The 13,584-nt window shown below is 39.1% G+C and overlaps 1 long non-coding RNA gene across 1 annotated transcript in view; it reads right to left on the bottom strand.

Moving 5' to 3' along the window:
- Positions 1-13,584, bottom strand: part of LOC123799463 (uncharacterized) — a 106,882-nt gene that overhangs the window by 23,577 nt on the left and 69,721 nt on the right. Inside the window, exons 6-7 of the long non-coding RNA XR_015721551.1 lie at positions 10,203-10,312; positions 6,463-6,656 (exon numbers count right to left, since the gene is read on the bottom strand). This is a non-coding gene — a long non-coding RNA (uncharacterized LOC123799463). The remainder of the gene's footprint in view (positions 1-6,462; positions 6,657-10,202; positions 10,313-13,584) is intronic.

Genomic DNA, 13,584 nt, shown 5'->3' with positions numbered 1-13,584 from the left:
TTTTCCTTTTCAACAATTCCTTGGCAATTCGGGGCCTTTTCTGGTTCCACACAAATTTAAGGACTGTTTGTTCCAGTTCTTTGAAAAATGTCATTGGTATTTTGATTGGATGGCATTGAAAGTGTAGACTGCTCTGGGTAGCATAGACATTTTAACTATGTTTATTCTTCTGATCCATGAGTATGGAATATTTTTCCATCTTTTTGTGTCTTCTTCAATGTCTTTCAAGAGTGATTTGTAGTTTCTAGAATATAGATCCTTTACGTCTCTGGTTAAGTTAATTCCGAGATACGTATGATTTTTGGTGCTATTGTAAATGGAATGGATTCCCTAATTTCTCTTTCTTCAGTCTCATTGTTCGTGTATAGAAATGCAACTGATTTCTGAGCATTGATTTTGAATCCTGCCACATTACTGAATTGCTCTATAACTTCTAGTAGTTTGGGGGTGGAGTCTTTTGGGCTTTCCATATAGAGTATCATGTCATCTGCGAAGAGAGACAGTTTGACTTCTTCTTTGCTAACTTGGATACCTTTTATGTCTTTTTGTTGTCTGATTGCTGTTGCAAGGACTTCTAGTACTATGTTGAATAATAATGGTGAGAGTGGTCATCCTTGTCATGTTCCCGATCTTAAGGGAAAGGCTACCAGCTTTTCCCCATTGAGAATGATATTTGCTGTAGGCTTTTCATAGATGGTTTTTATGCAATTGAGGAATGTACCCTCTATCCCTACACTCTGAAGGGTTTCAATCAGGTAAGATGCTGTATTTTGTCAAATGCTTTTTCTGCATCAATTGAAAGGATCATATGGTTCTTGACTCTTTTCTTGTTGATATGATCTATCACACTGATCTATTGGTGAATGTTGAACCACCCTTGCATCCCAGGGATGAATCCCACTTGGTCTCGACGGATAATTTTAACGTACTGTTGGATCCTGTTAGCTAGGATCTTGTTGAGAATTTTGGCATCCATATTCAGGGATATCAGTCTGTAATTCTCCTTTTTGATGGGGTCTTTGCCTGGTTTGGGGATCAAGGTAATATTGGCCTCATAGAATGAGTTTGGTAGTTTTCCTTCTGTTTCTATTTTTTGAAACAGCTTCAGGAGAATAGGTATTATTTCTTTTTATTTCTTATTATTCGGATAATAATATTTCTTATTATTTTGGATTCCCTGGGGAATCCGTCAGGCCCTGGACTCTTGTTTTGGGGGAGGTTTTTGATCACTGCTTCAATCTCTTCATAATTAATCGGTCTGTTTAAATAATCAATTTCTTCCTGTTTTAGTCTTGGCAGTTTATAGGTTTCCAGGAAGGCATCCATTTCTTCCAGGTTGTTTAATTTATTGGCATAAAGCTGTTGATAAAAGTTTCTAATGATCCTTCCTATTTCATTGACCTCAACCCTTTCATTCATAATTTTATTAATTTGGGTCCTTTTTTTATTCTTTTGAATAAGCCTGGCCAGTGGCTTATCAATCTTATTTATTCTTTCAAAGCACCACCTTCTAGTTCTATTGATCTGCTCTACTGTGCTCCTGGTTTCTAATTCATTGATTTCTGCTCTAATCTTGATCAACTGCTTTCTCGTGCATGGGTTAGGCCTGTTCTTCTTTTCCAGCTCCAGCTTCTTGAGGTGAGAATATAAAAACTGCATTTTAGATTTTTCTATTCTTTTGAGTGAGGCTTGGATGGCTATGTATTTTCCCCTTAGGACTGTCTTTGCAGTGTCCCATAGGTTTTGGACCACTGTGTTTTTATTCTTGTTGGTCTCCATAAATTGTTTAAATGGATTTTTAATTTCCTGGTTTACCCAATCATTCTTGAGCAGGATGGTTCTTAGTTTCCAAGTTTTTGAGTTTCTTCCAAATTTTTCCTTGTGATTGAGTTCCAATTTCAAAGCATTGTGGTCTGAGAATATGCAGGGAATAATTTCAGTCTTTTGGTATCAGTTGAGACCTGTTTCGTGACCCAGTATATGGTCTATTCTGGAGAAAGTTCCCTGTGCATTTGAAAAGAATGAGTATTCTGTTGTTCTGGGGTGTAGTGTTTTGTATATATCTATGAGGTCCATCTGGTCTAGTATGTCATTCAAAGCTCTTATTTCTTTGTTGATTTTCTGCTTAGGTGATCTGTCTATTGCTGATAGTGGAGTGTTTAGGTCCCCTACTAATAATGTGTTATTATCTATATGTCTCTTTATTCTGGTTAAGAGTTGGCTTGTGTATCTTGTTGCTCCCCTGTTGGGGGCAGAGATATTTATAATTGTCATATCCACTTGTTGGATACATCCTTTAAGAATAATATAGTGTCCTTCTGTATCTTTAACTACAGGCTTTAGTTTAAAATCTAATCTGTCTGTTATGAGAATTCCTACCCCAGCTTTCTTTTGAGGTCCATTGGCATGAAGAATGGTTTTTCATCCCTTTACTTTCAGTCTGGATGTATCTTTAGGTTCAAAATGAGTCTCTTGTAGACAGCAAATGGATGGGTCATGCCTTTTTATCCAATCTGCAACCCTGTGGCATTTTATAGGAGCATTTAGGTCATTCACATTGAGAGTGAATATTGAGAGATATGATTTTAATGATGTCATGTTGCCTGTGAAATCTTTGTTTCTATAGATTGTAACTTTCTGTTCTGTATCACTCTTGGGGCCTTTTTACTTTTATAGAACCCCCTTAATATCTCCTGTAGGGTTGGTTTTGTGGTTACGAATTCAGTCAGTTTCTGCTGATCCTGGAAGGTCCTTATCTCTCCAACAATTCTGAATGACAGCCTTGATGGATAAAGGATCCTTGGCTCCATGTTTTTCTCAGATAGAGCTTTAAAAATATCCTGCCAACCCTTCCTCTCTTTCCAGGTCTGTGTAGACAGGTCTGATGTTATTCTGATATTTTTGCCACTGAACGTGAGAAATCTTTTTCCCCTTGCCACTTCAATACTGTATCCTTGGATCTAAAATCTGCAAAATGCACTATGACGTGACGTGGCGTAGGTTTGCCATGGTTGACCTTGGGAGGGGTCCTCTCTGCCTCTTGGACACGAATGCTTCTTTCCTTTGTCAGATTAGGGAAGTTTTCAGCTACAATTTGTTCAAATATCTCTTCTAGACCTCTCTCTTTCTACACCCCGTCGGGGATGCCGATGATTCTGACATTGGAACGTTTCATTGAGTCAGTAATCTCCCGTAATCTACATTCTTGAGATTGGATTTTTTTGAGGCAAGTTTCTGTTTTAACATTCTCTTCTACCATCCCATCCTCCAATTCACGAATTCGTTCTTCTGCCTCATTTACCCTGGCCGTCAGAACATCTAGTTTTGACTGCATTTGATTCATAGCATTTTTAATTTCTGCCAGATTCACTCTCATTTCTGCCCTTAGAGATTCTATATTCTCATTAATATTTTCATTAATATTTTTTTTCAAGCCTACACATCATCTTGACCATTGTTACTCTGAACTCCATTTCTGACAATTTGGTTATAACCATATCCATCAGTTCTGTGGCAGAGGCCACACACTCACTATCTTTTCTTTGCTGGGGGGGGGGGATTTCTCCTCCTTATCATTCTGATGAGGAGAGGTTGCGGGGTTGTCCAGAGCCCAAATTATTGACCAGGACCCAGGCAGTGTGCACTTGTTTTATAGGGACCTTAGGGATGTGGGCTTCTTGATTTTTCAGCCTGCCTTCTGAGGGAGGGGCCTGCCACGCTGATATTCAGGCAACCCTGTTTGGGTAGAGTCGCCCTGTCCCCTGCGAGGGGGGATGGGGATGGGCACAACGTGAGCTGGTATTTCTGGGCTTTTGTTCTCTTGCGGCTTTCCCTGGCAGTTTTCTGTGACTCTTCTGAGAGTCAGAGCAGCAGTGGCCGTATCCTAGCCTCTGTCTCAGAACAGAGAGATCACAGTCTGTGCTCCACTGAGCTCTCTTGGCCTCTTTAACTCTGTTTCTGTCAGTGCTGCCAAAAACCCTGCAGCGTCCCGGGTTGTGCGCCCCACAGCCGGTGTCCCAGCCCTCACTTCAAGGGCTCGCATGAGTTTTTCTTTAACTAAAGACAGCAGAGATTCTGGTTTGAGAGCCTCACTTAGCTTTCAGAAAGATGGCCTGTTTGGCTTTAAATGTTATTAGACAAGACTATGGGAGTTTTAGCTTTTTTCCCACCCTCTCTTTTCCAAGGGATTTGTTTAGAAGTTATCCAAAATCCTTGACTTTTCAATGAGTAACTAAAACATATAAGCAAGCATAAACTTTCAGGTTCTGACTTGGCAAGAGGCTGTACATTATAATTCCTCACAATTGGATTGGACAAGCTAGAAACAATGTGGAGGAGGGGTGAGATGGTAGTGAATATATGCATTACTAACATGCTCAGCACCTCAGCATCTACATCAAGGGAGAGCTCACAAATTAGAGGGATCAGCCAGACTTTAGTTACTGAAAATCTAAACCCACTCTGTCCTTTTCCTCCTTTATCCCTTGCCGTCTTCCTACAGCCCATGCTCCACCCCTTCTAAACTACGGAAAGTGTCTCAAAGACCTTTCATAAGCTGTTACCTCCTTTACATCAGTTCTTCCTTCTGTCTGTACAAACACCTCCCTCAGAGCCTTAGCACATGTCATCACACTGCTTTACAAGAGTCTTTACTTGGCTGTCCCTATGGTTTCTCTCTCCCACTAGCCTAGGATGCTCATGAGGGTGTGACCATGTGGTATTCATTCTGAACCTCTAGAATTTAGCACAATGACTGACACATAATAGATGCACAATGGATATTTGAAATAAATGAACTAATGGGACGCTGGGGTGACACAGTCAGTTAGGCTTCCAACTCTTAGTTTCAGCTCAGGTCGTGATCTCAGGGTCGTGAGATTGAGCCCCATGTCGGGCTCCAAGCTTAGTGTGTAGTCTGCTTCAGACTCTCTCTCACTTTCCCTCTGCCCCTCCGTGCTGCGTGGTCTCTCTCTATCTCTCCCAAATAAATAAATACATCTCAAAAAAATAAAATAAATGAACTTATAGTAATAATTGATATTTGTTCTACACATACTATGTGTCAGTTACTGTGATAAGTATTTTATATACATTAATTCATTTAATCATCACAAAACCCTATGAAGTAGAAACTGTTAATCTTCCTCATCTCAAAACCTCTTTGTGCCTCAGTTTTCTCTTTGTAGAGGGGGATGACAATAGGACCTATAGAGACAACAAAGGCACAGAGAGGCACAAAATGAATTGCTCAAGGTAACTACAAGAGCCTGTAGCAGAATTTGAACTCATGCTGTTTGAACACAGAGCCTAAGATCCTACTCACCACACAGCACTGAATGAATGAGAGTACTCAGGCCCCTCTGAGATCCAAGTGCCTTTTCACAAAATAAACTCAGAATGATATAGTCAATTGTCAGTGTTTTGATGATGAACTTTCAATACTAATTTGATATCTAGAATAATAGAATTTATAACCAAAAGAAAGATGGGAACTCATATTGTCCAGTGCTTTTCAAACTTTCTTAGCAGTGGGACTTCTCCCAGGCAAAATCTTTAGCAGAACCTCAAGAGGTAAAACAAATGGCAGTGATTAGTTGAAGTGGGCTAGGGATTGAGAGATTGATATTCCTATTTGAAGACCTCTTCCCCTCCTTCATGGGTGACCTTAAGCATCTCAGTATAGAAGTAGATGTAGATGTAGAACAGTTTAGATGTTACAGCTCTAGCCCAGATCCCTTCAATTAGAAGGTGAGAAGTATAAGATCCTGAGACACCATATCATTTGTCCAAGGACACAGCTAGTAAGTAGCAGAAATCAGGTCTTTTGGCTCCAAGATCAGTGTTCTTTCCACTACATCATGCCAGTAGAATTGATTCCCAACCCTAGCTTCATGCTACCAGAGGCTGTCCTAGTTATCTCATACTGCAAAGGATGTAGCAAAATTCTCAAAGCAAAAGTGGTAATTTACTTTAAAATTTTGTAAATGCCATATTTTTGGTGTTGACCAGAGAATGGGACAAACTTCATGGAATCAAATGATAATAACATAATGTCAATGCTAAGATATTGCACATCTAAAAAGGTTGAAGTCCACAGTAATATTCAACCATGCAAACTACACCCACACATTCAGACTCTGACCTTGAACAACTAATCCTTAGCAAATCCACAATCCATTAGTTTTACACAGTTGTATTTGGTGGGAGCAGCGAGTGAGTCGATGTTTTTCAAAACAAGGTGATGAAAGCCCAGTGTTTACTGTACTAACGTGGGTTCCTCTTGCTCAGAATTTTCAGAATTTTAATAATAACCAACGTCAATGTTTAATTTAAAGCTAGAGCACACTGGTTAAGAAACTGCTAAAAATAATCTGCTTCATATTGATGGCTTTGGCTTTGTTGACTCATAAAATGTCAGGGTTGAAGAAAAATAACTAACGGAAGCTTCAGCTGTGATTGTACCTTTAATTATTGATGCTCCATTCTTAGTCTTCAGGCCCAACAGCTAAAATCCGACGTGATGGAAGAGAGGCCACATGATGAACTAAGCATCGGGTGGCTCACTCTTGATTCTGTCCGCAAGACTCCCAAACTTCAGAGCTTACAGTAAAAATGGTGCAGTCCAAATATCAACTGGTTTCATAGCATCCTTCACACTGGATAGTAAAAGGAGAGGGAGAGAATGAGCTGCCAGATCTGGGAAGCAGAGAAAAACTAAGAGATGCCTATATCCTTAACACAAGCATCTGTGCTTGTGAATTACACGATTGGTTTCCAAATTCTTCTCACTTACAGCAAAGACTTCAGAATCACCCAGAAGATGCAGGATCCATCACTGTTGAGATGGAATTGTTTATTCAGGTTGAGAACCAGCCAAACTGAGTTCTAGTGCTGGTTTTGCCTTATGTCAACTATATATATGTGAGCTACTCAATCTCATAGGGTGCCACCCTCATCATATACCTACTGTACCTAAAAATCCTTACTGACCTTCAACTAACATTTACTGAGGCCAGACATTGTGTTAGGTGTTTTACATACATTAAATTATTCCATTCTATAATCACATAAGGGACTAATGTTTTTATCTTTGTCCCCAGGTAATGCTAGTCAATTCTGTGAACCCTGTACTCGTACTTATAAAGTGAAAAGCCAGAATTGATTTCTAAAAATCACAAATGGAGACATGACATAGGCTTTCCAGGAGGTATCAACATGCAGGTGAATCACGAATTGCTCATGACAATGGGAATAAGTCAGCATTCAAAGTATTTTTTTTGTCTCCAGTTCCTTTTTCTAAAATTTATCAATTTCTGACATTTTCACGCAGCAAGAATATAAAGTCAAAGGAAACCTATGCACTCACCACCCCCCACGGGATCTGATTCAATGGTTTGCAGCTTTGAGGTACAGCAGGCAGACAGAGCCTTTGGACATTTCAAGAGCAGTTAGAGAAGCGCCTGCCACAAGATGTGCCTCTCAACTCTGCTGGCCTAACAACCCAAACCCAGACCCACCATGGGGTGGGAAGGCATCACAAGTTGCTTCATTGTGCTTCTAGAAAGCCAAAATAGAGAGGGTGGTTCTGAATAACAAAACTCAGACCAGCCTCAGAAATATTTTCATGTGACACCAGTGTCAGCTGCACATGGAATTGCTTCTCCCAAAGCAGAAAGAGTTTGTTCTGAACCAGCCACACTGAACCAGCCACACTCTCAGACACATTTGTTCCACTCATCATCCATCCAATCAACTTTTTCTGAGAGCCAACTTGTACCAGCTGACTGGAGGCCTATACCCTATACAACAAAATGGGAAAATGGGGGAAATATTAATAACTAAGGTGGTGGTAACAGGTGCTAAATCCTATAGGAACACAGAAGAAAGGAAATGAAGATTATGGGAAAAAAGAAGTCCAGAGGAGTTTCCCAGATCAGATTGCCAGATTTGGAAAATAAAAATAGAAGGCTCCAGTTAAATTTGAATTTCAGACATACAACAAATACTTTTTAAAATATAAGTATTTGGGGACAATATAAGACACATTTATACTTTAAAACAATATTTGTTGTATATCTTAAATTCAAATGTAGCTGGTCTCCTGTATTGCATTTGGCAATGTTCTTCCAAGAGGAAGTTGCCTGGCTTCATCTTACTTTGGGAAAAGGTTGGAGATATTTTACCCATACATTTGATTTATTAAGGATGAGGTAGAGGTGCTTCCTGACTGTACATAGCAGTGACCTAGCAGACTCTGTCCCTCCATCCTTGCATGTGCTGGTGCTATTTAACCTTGACCTTCAGGTTCAAACCCACCTAGGTTCTGATCTTATTCCTCTTAATTGGAAGAGTCAGTAGGGCAGGTAACTTAACATCAGTGACCTTTCTACTGGTCCTGCTCAGTACCTGGCATGACCAAAATAAGATTTGTAAGACATATGAATGAGTGAGGGTCTGACTTAATATCTGGGTTTTTTTCCATAATTTTTGTGCCCAAGCTCAGGAAAAGGACTCCTGCTAGAATTGGGCACATGATAGATACTCGATAAACACTGATGTTTAATTCAGCATCATGAAGAAATGGACCAGAAGGTAAAAGCTTTGGCCCCAACTTTGCATTCTTACACAACTTCTCCCACTCCCTAACCTTTGGTTTACTCATCTGTAAAATTACTGGGTCAAAATATATAGATGATCTGTCTCCCTAGCCCCTTTTAAGTCATCTGAACTGTTTTGCCTATGTGTATATCCACTGCCAGCCCTAGGTATTAAAAAAATTCATAAAGCTGTTCAATTTCCCTTTTAGGGAGGCCAAGATTTAATGTGTTAAGATAATATTGAGCAATAACTCATTGGGAAATTATTTTTTTCTAAACTTAGACCATGTTTTAATTTCATAATTCAACACAAATCCTTCCAAATTTCTAATCCTGGGACCAGTTTCAAATCCTTGGAATTTCTCTATCTTTATAATGCCCCAAATAATAAGCCAAGCCTTTTGACAAAAAATGTCTATTTATGCATAGTCTTGGTATAAATGCTGCCTCTTTAGCCTAGCTATTTTAAAAGGCAAACATTTTTCTCTAAATAAACATTATTTTTTCTCCGTTAATTTTCTTCAGTTTCTTTTTTTATATATTAGAATTAACAGGCAAATTATGGCTGAGGTTTTCCTCTCAAAATGTGTTCAATTAAATTAGTGATACTTGACCTTAACTGCACTTTAAGAAACACCTGGGGAGCTTTTAAAATGACTGAGGCCAGGGTCTCACCTTAAATAAATTAAATCAAAATCCTGGGGGGAGGAAATCCTGACTTGCCAGTGATTCTAATGTGCAGCCAGGATTGAGATCTACTGAATTAAGACAGCAAAGTTGTTTCCATGGCATTAGGACTTTAAATTATCCTTGCAAGATCCGTGAGGTGAATAGTAGGTCATTCAGTCTGGGAGTATTATGGAGAGATGGGTTGGGGGTGGGGAATTAACCTAGAGGTGACTCTAAGGCTCTAAGGTCACAGAGGACATTTAACCATCATGATCACTAAGTGGAGATTAATGTTCACTGAGAGGCCTCTGGGGTTTAGGAAGAGTACAATTCTAAAACCACTACACTTGCAATGCCACATGAGCATGTAAGAGAACTTGACATCTCCCATGGACCAGATTACAGATGCCCTTTTAAAAACTTCTTTCTGGGGTGTCTAGGTGACTCAGTTGGTTAAGTGTCTGCCTTCAGCTCAGGTCAGGATCTAGGGGTCCTGGGATCCTGGGATCAAGTCCCCCACCTTGGGCTCCTTGCTCAGTGGGAAGTCTGCTTCTCCCTCTCTGCCATTCCCACCTGCTCATGCTCTCTCTCAAAAAAATAAAATCTTAAAACAAACAAACAAACAAACAAACAAACAAAAAAACATCTTTCTTAGCCATCACATCTCAACCACAGAAAAGGTAAGTTCAGTCCTTCAAAAAAACCCGATCTTCCTCCATCTTTATCCATTGCAAGCTTCCTTTGACTTTCTCTTTTTCTTCCTTCTCCTTCTCTTCCTCTCCCCAGCACCACTGCTAGTGTTTCTGAAAGGGGAAGGAGGAAAAGGAGGAGCAGGATCATCTGCACAGAGTGACCAGTAAATAAAAGTGTACTTTTTTTCTTCTCCTGGTCTCATTCTGGGGGAATTCAGAGAGTTAACAGTTGTTGAGCACTTACAGCGTTCCAGTTTGAGTTTCTCTTCATTTTCTCATCTTCGTCTAATCCTTGCTGCAATTCTCTGCAGAGTGACCAATATTATCCTCACTTGGCATTTGAGGAACCTGAAGCTTAGAGAGGTAAAAGAGCATGTACAACATCACACACCTCATAATTAGCAGAATCTCTGTGCACTTTGATTGCTACTTCCTCTACAATCAACATCCCCAACCTTTGCTGGAAAGTAACACCTCTCTCTGGGCTTCCATAGGACTCAGTTTCCCTTTTAAACACATGTCTTGTTCTGCTTCCTGTGGTAATTTGTGAACCTCTGTACATGTTTACTCTGTGAAGTTACTGACTATATCCTATTTATTTATGTCTCCAATGTGCCAGCACAATATTTGGTATGGGACATGGGCAATCAATAACAGGTGAGAGCTAAATGGATTTGGGAGTGAAAGAGTGTATGCTTAAATATCTGACAATTTCATTTAACAATTTATGGTCCAAAGTGTCAAGGAAGCTTCTGAATAAAAGATTTGATGTCTGGAAACTCTTGTTTTAAAATTACAAGTTCAATTAATCAAAGATATCCACTGCAGAGGAAGAGGCTGGGGCCCAACCAAGTAGCCTGTGCTGGAACTGGGTTTTAAAGGCTCTAAATTTGGGGAAGATACAATACTAACAGCTGTCCAAAGCAAGAAGAGCTAGCAGGATCAGTCCAGAAATAGCAAGTTGATTTTGTCTTATATATCTCACCTACTGCATTGGTAATGATTGCTGGAGGAGCTCCACTAGGAATGATCTGAGACTGCATCCAGGCTCAGCAGGAACAGAGTACCATGTTTGATTAGCAATGCCTACCCTGGGTAAAGGAAGGGGAGGGAGGGTCGCAGCCCTTCCACACAGGTATTATGTCTGAGCTTATTCACGCTGACATTTCTTAATGAAGGACTTCTTGGCATTTGATTCACTGCGAAACACAAATGCTGAATCCTAAGATCCAGTGGATTAGAGTTGGGATAGAGAAGCAAGAGGTAGCGTAGGGAGAGCAGGCCTAGGAATATCCACAAATATCATCTTGTGGGGTCAGAGCTATTGAGAATCGGATGAGGTATCCAGGTGTGTATGACTGACTTAATGTGTCAGGAGTCAGGGTGGGCAGAAATCACGTGGTTAGAAGGACTACAGGTCTACTATAATACAAAACCCATGCAAGCAGTGTGGAACACAATCACAGCCTCTGCCACTGAGACTTACATATCCCAGAGCTCAACTCAGAACTGTGAATTCAACGCCTCACGTGGAGAAGCATGGTAGCGTCAACGAGGACATAATGAAATTAGTCCAGTTAGCTTTAGTGGGCATAAATAGATTAGATCCTGTGGAAAGCCAGGCTGATATTCATTTAAATTAATTCCAGATGAGAAAGTAGAAGTGACAGAAAACAACACAATGCTCTTATTGCAAAACTCAGTCTTGTGTTATCCTTTAGAGACACATAAATGTTTTTAAATAAATGTAAGAATAGAAAGTCAGTGCCAGAATTCAAGTAATTTGTTATTACTTGGTTTGAGATCACAATAATAAATATTTTGAATACATACAAGTTAGCTCATGAAATGTGCTTCATTTGAAACCTCTATTCTCAAAACTAACATTTTTAAGGAGAGTAATTTTACTTTAATTGGCGTTGTTACCTTAAAACATTTTAAGACTTGTTCTTGAAGTACAATTCATTGCAAAGATATTGGTGAAATTAGCATATTTTCATTGCTAGGTTGGAAACCCTTATTTAAATAAGCATATAAGTGTAGGGCTGCCAGTCAAAGTAGAAATTGCTTGTTGACTGTCCTCTGTGTAGACACTAACCAGAGTTTAGATGTTATGATTCTCCATTGTAACAAAAGGAGTTAAAAATTCTGGCTTTTTTGCGACACAAGTAAAAATAAGTTGTTTCTTTCTTGTGGTTCCAATCATCCTAGTAAATGTGTCTTCCTTCTAAACTGTAGGCAATTAATCAAAAAGCTTCCACAATTTCACACAACACGATTGTGTGGAGTCACAGACAGTTGTGGAAAGGTGCTGGATTATGAGAGAAGGGAGAGGGGAAGATAAGACAGAGGGAAGAAAAGTGGGTGGGTGGTGATGGGGTTTCAGTAGGACTAGATTCTGTATCTGTGCCTGTGGTGCTATGTACCTTCTAAGCAATTGTTTCTTTCTGTAACTTTAAAATAAACATTTTTCCTGTTAGAAAAATGAGAACTGTTTATTGTATTAAAATGTTTAATAAAATGTTTAATAAAAATATAGGAAGGTAAAGAAAACTGCAATCATGTACCCATATATGGCTGTTGAATAACTAGACATTTAACTTTCAAGTCTTTATATATAATACATACTGTATGTATAATAAATCATGACTTTTAACCTACTTTTAATTTGAAATGCTTCATGTGTATCTTTCTATGTCAACAAATATTTAATACACCAGGTTCTCAATGTCTGGATATTACTCCATTGAATTAATGTACCACAAATTACTTAATTATGCAATGACTAACATTTGGTTATACCAATTTTCACTACTATAATTGCTATAATAAATGTCTCATAGCAAAATCTTTGCGCAGGTGCGTGATTATTTTATTAGAATGTGCTTTTTAAAGTGGATCACCTGTTCCAAAGGGTAGGTGCTTTTTTTCTTTTTTTACCATTTTATTTATTTATTTCAAGATTTTATTTAAATTCAAGTTAGTTAACATATAGTGTATTATTAGTTTCAGGGGTAGAATTTAGTGATTCATTCACTTGTATATAATACTCAGTGCTCATCCCAACAAGTTCCCTCCTTAATGCCCATCACCCATTTATTCCATCCCCCAGCAACCCTCAGTTTGTTCCCTATAGTTAAGAGTCTCTCATAGTTTGCCTCCTTCTCAGTTTTTATCTTATTTTATTTTTCTTTCTCTTCTAGGTTCATCTGTTTTGTTCTTAATTTCCACATATGAGTGAAATCCTATGGTATTTGTCTTTCTCTGACTTATTTCACTTAGCATAATACCCTCTAGTTCCATCCACATCATTGCAAATGGCAAGATTTCATTCTTTTGGTGGCTGAGTAATATTTCAGTGTGTATGTATGTTTGTGTGTGTGTGTGTGTGTGTGTGTGTGTGTGTGTGTGTATCACATCAGTTGATGGACATTTGGGCTCTTTCCATATTTTTGGCTATTGTGGACGTTGCTGCTATAAACATAGGGGTGCAGGTGCCCCTTCAAATCATTATTTCTGTATCCTTTGGATAAATGGCTAGTAGTGCAATTACTGGGTCACAGGGTAGTTCTATTTTTAACCTTTTGAGGAACCTCCATACTGTTTTCCAGAGTAGCTACATCAGT

This window comes from Ursus americanus, chromosome 24, assembly GCF_024610735.1.
Source record: "Ursus americanus isolate L20-20 chromosome 24, mUrsAme1.1.p, whole genome shotgun sequence".
NCBI classification, from domain to species: Eukaryota; Metazoa; Chordata; class Mammalia; order Carnivora; family Ursidae; genus Ursus; species Ursus americanus.
This window is presented reverse-complemented; position numbering and strand designations above follow the sequence as displayed.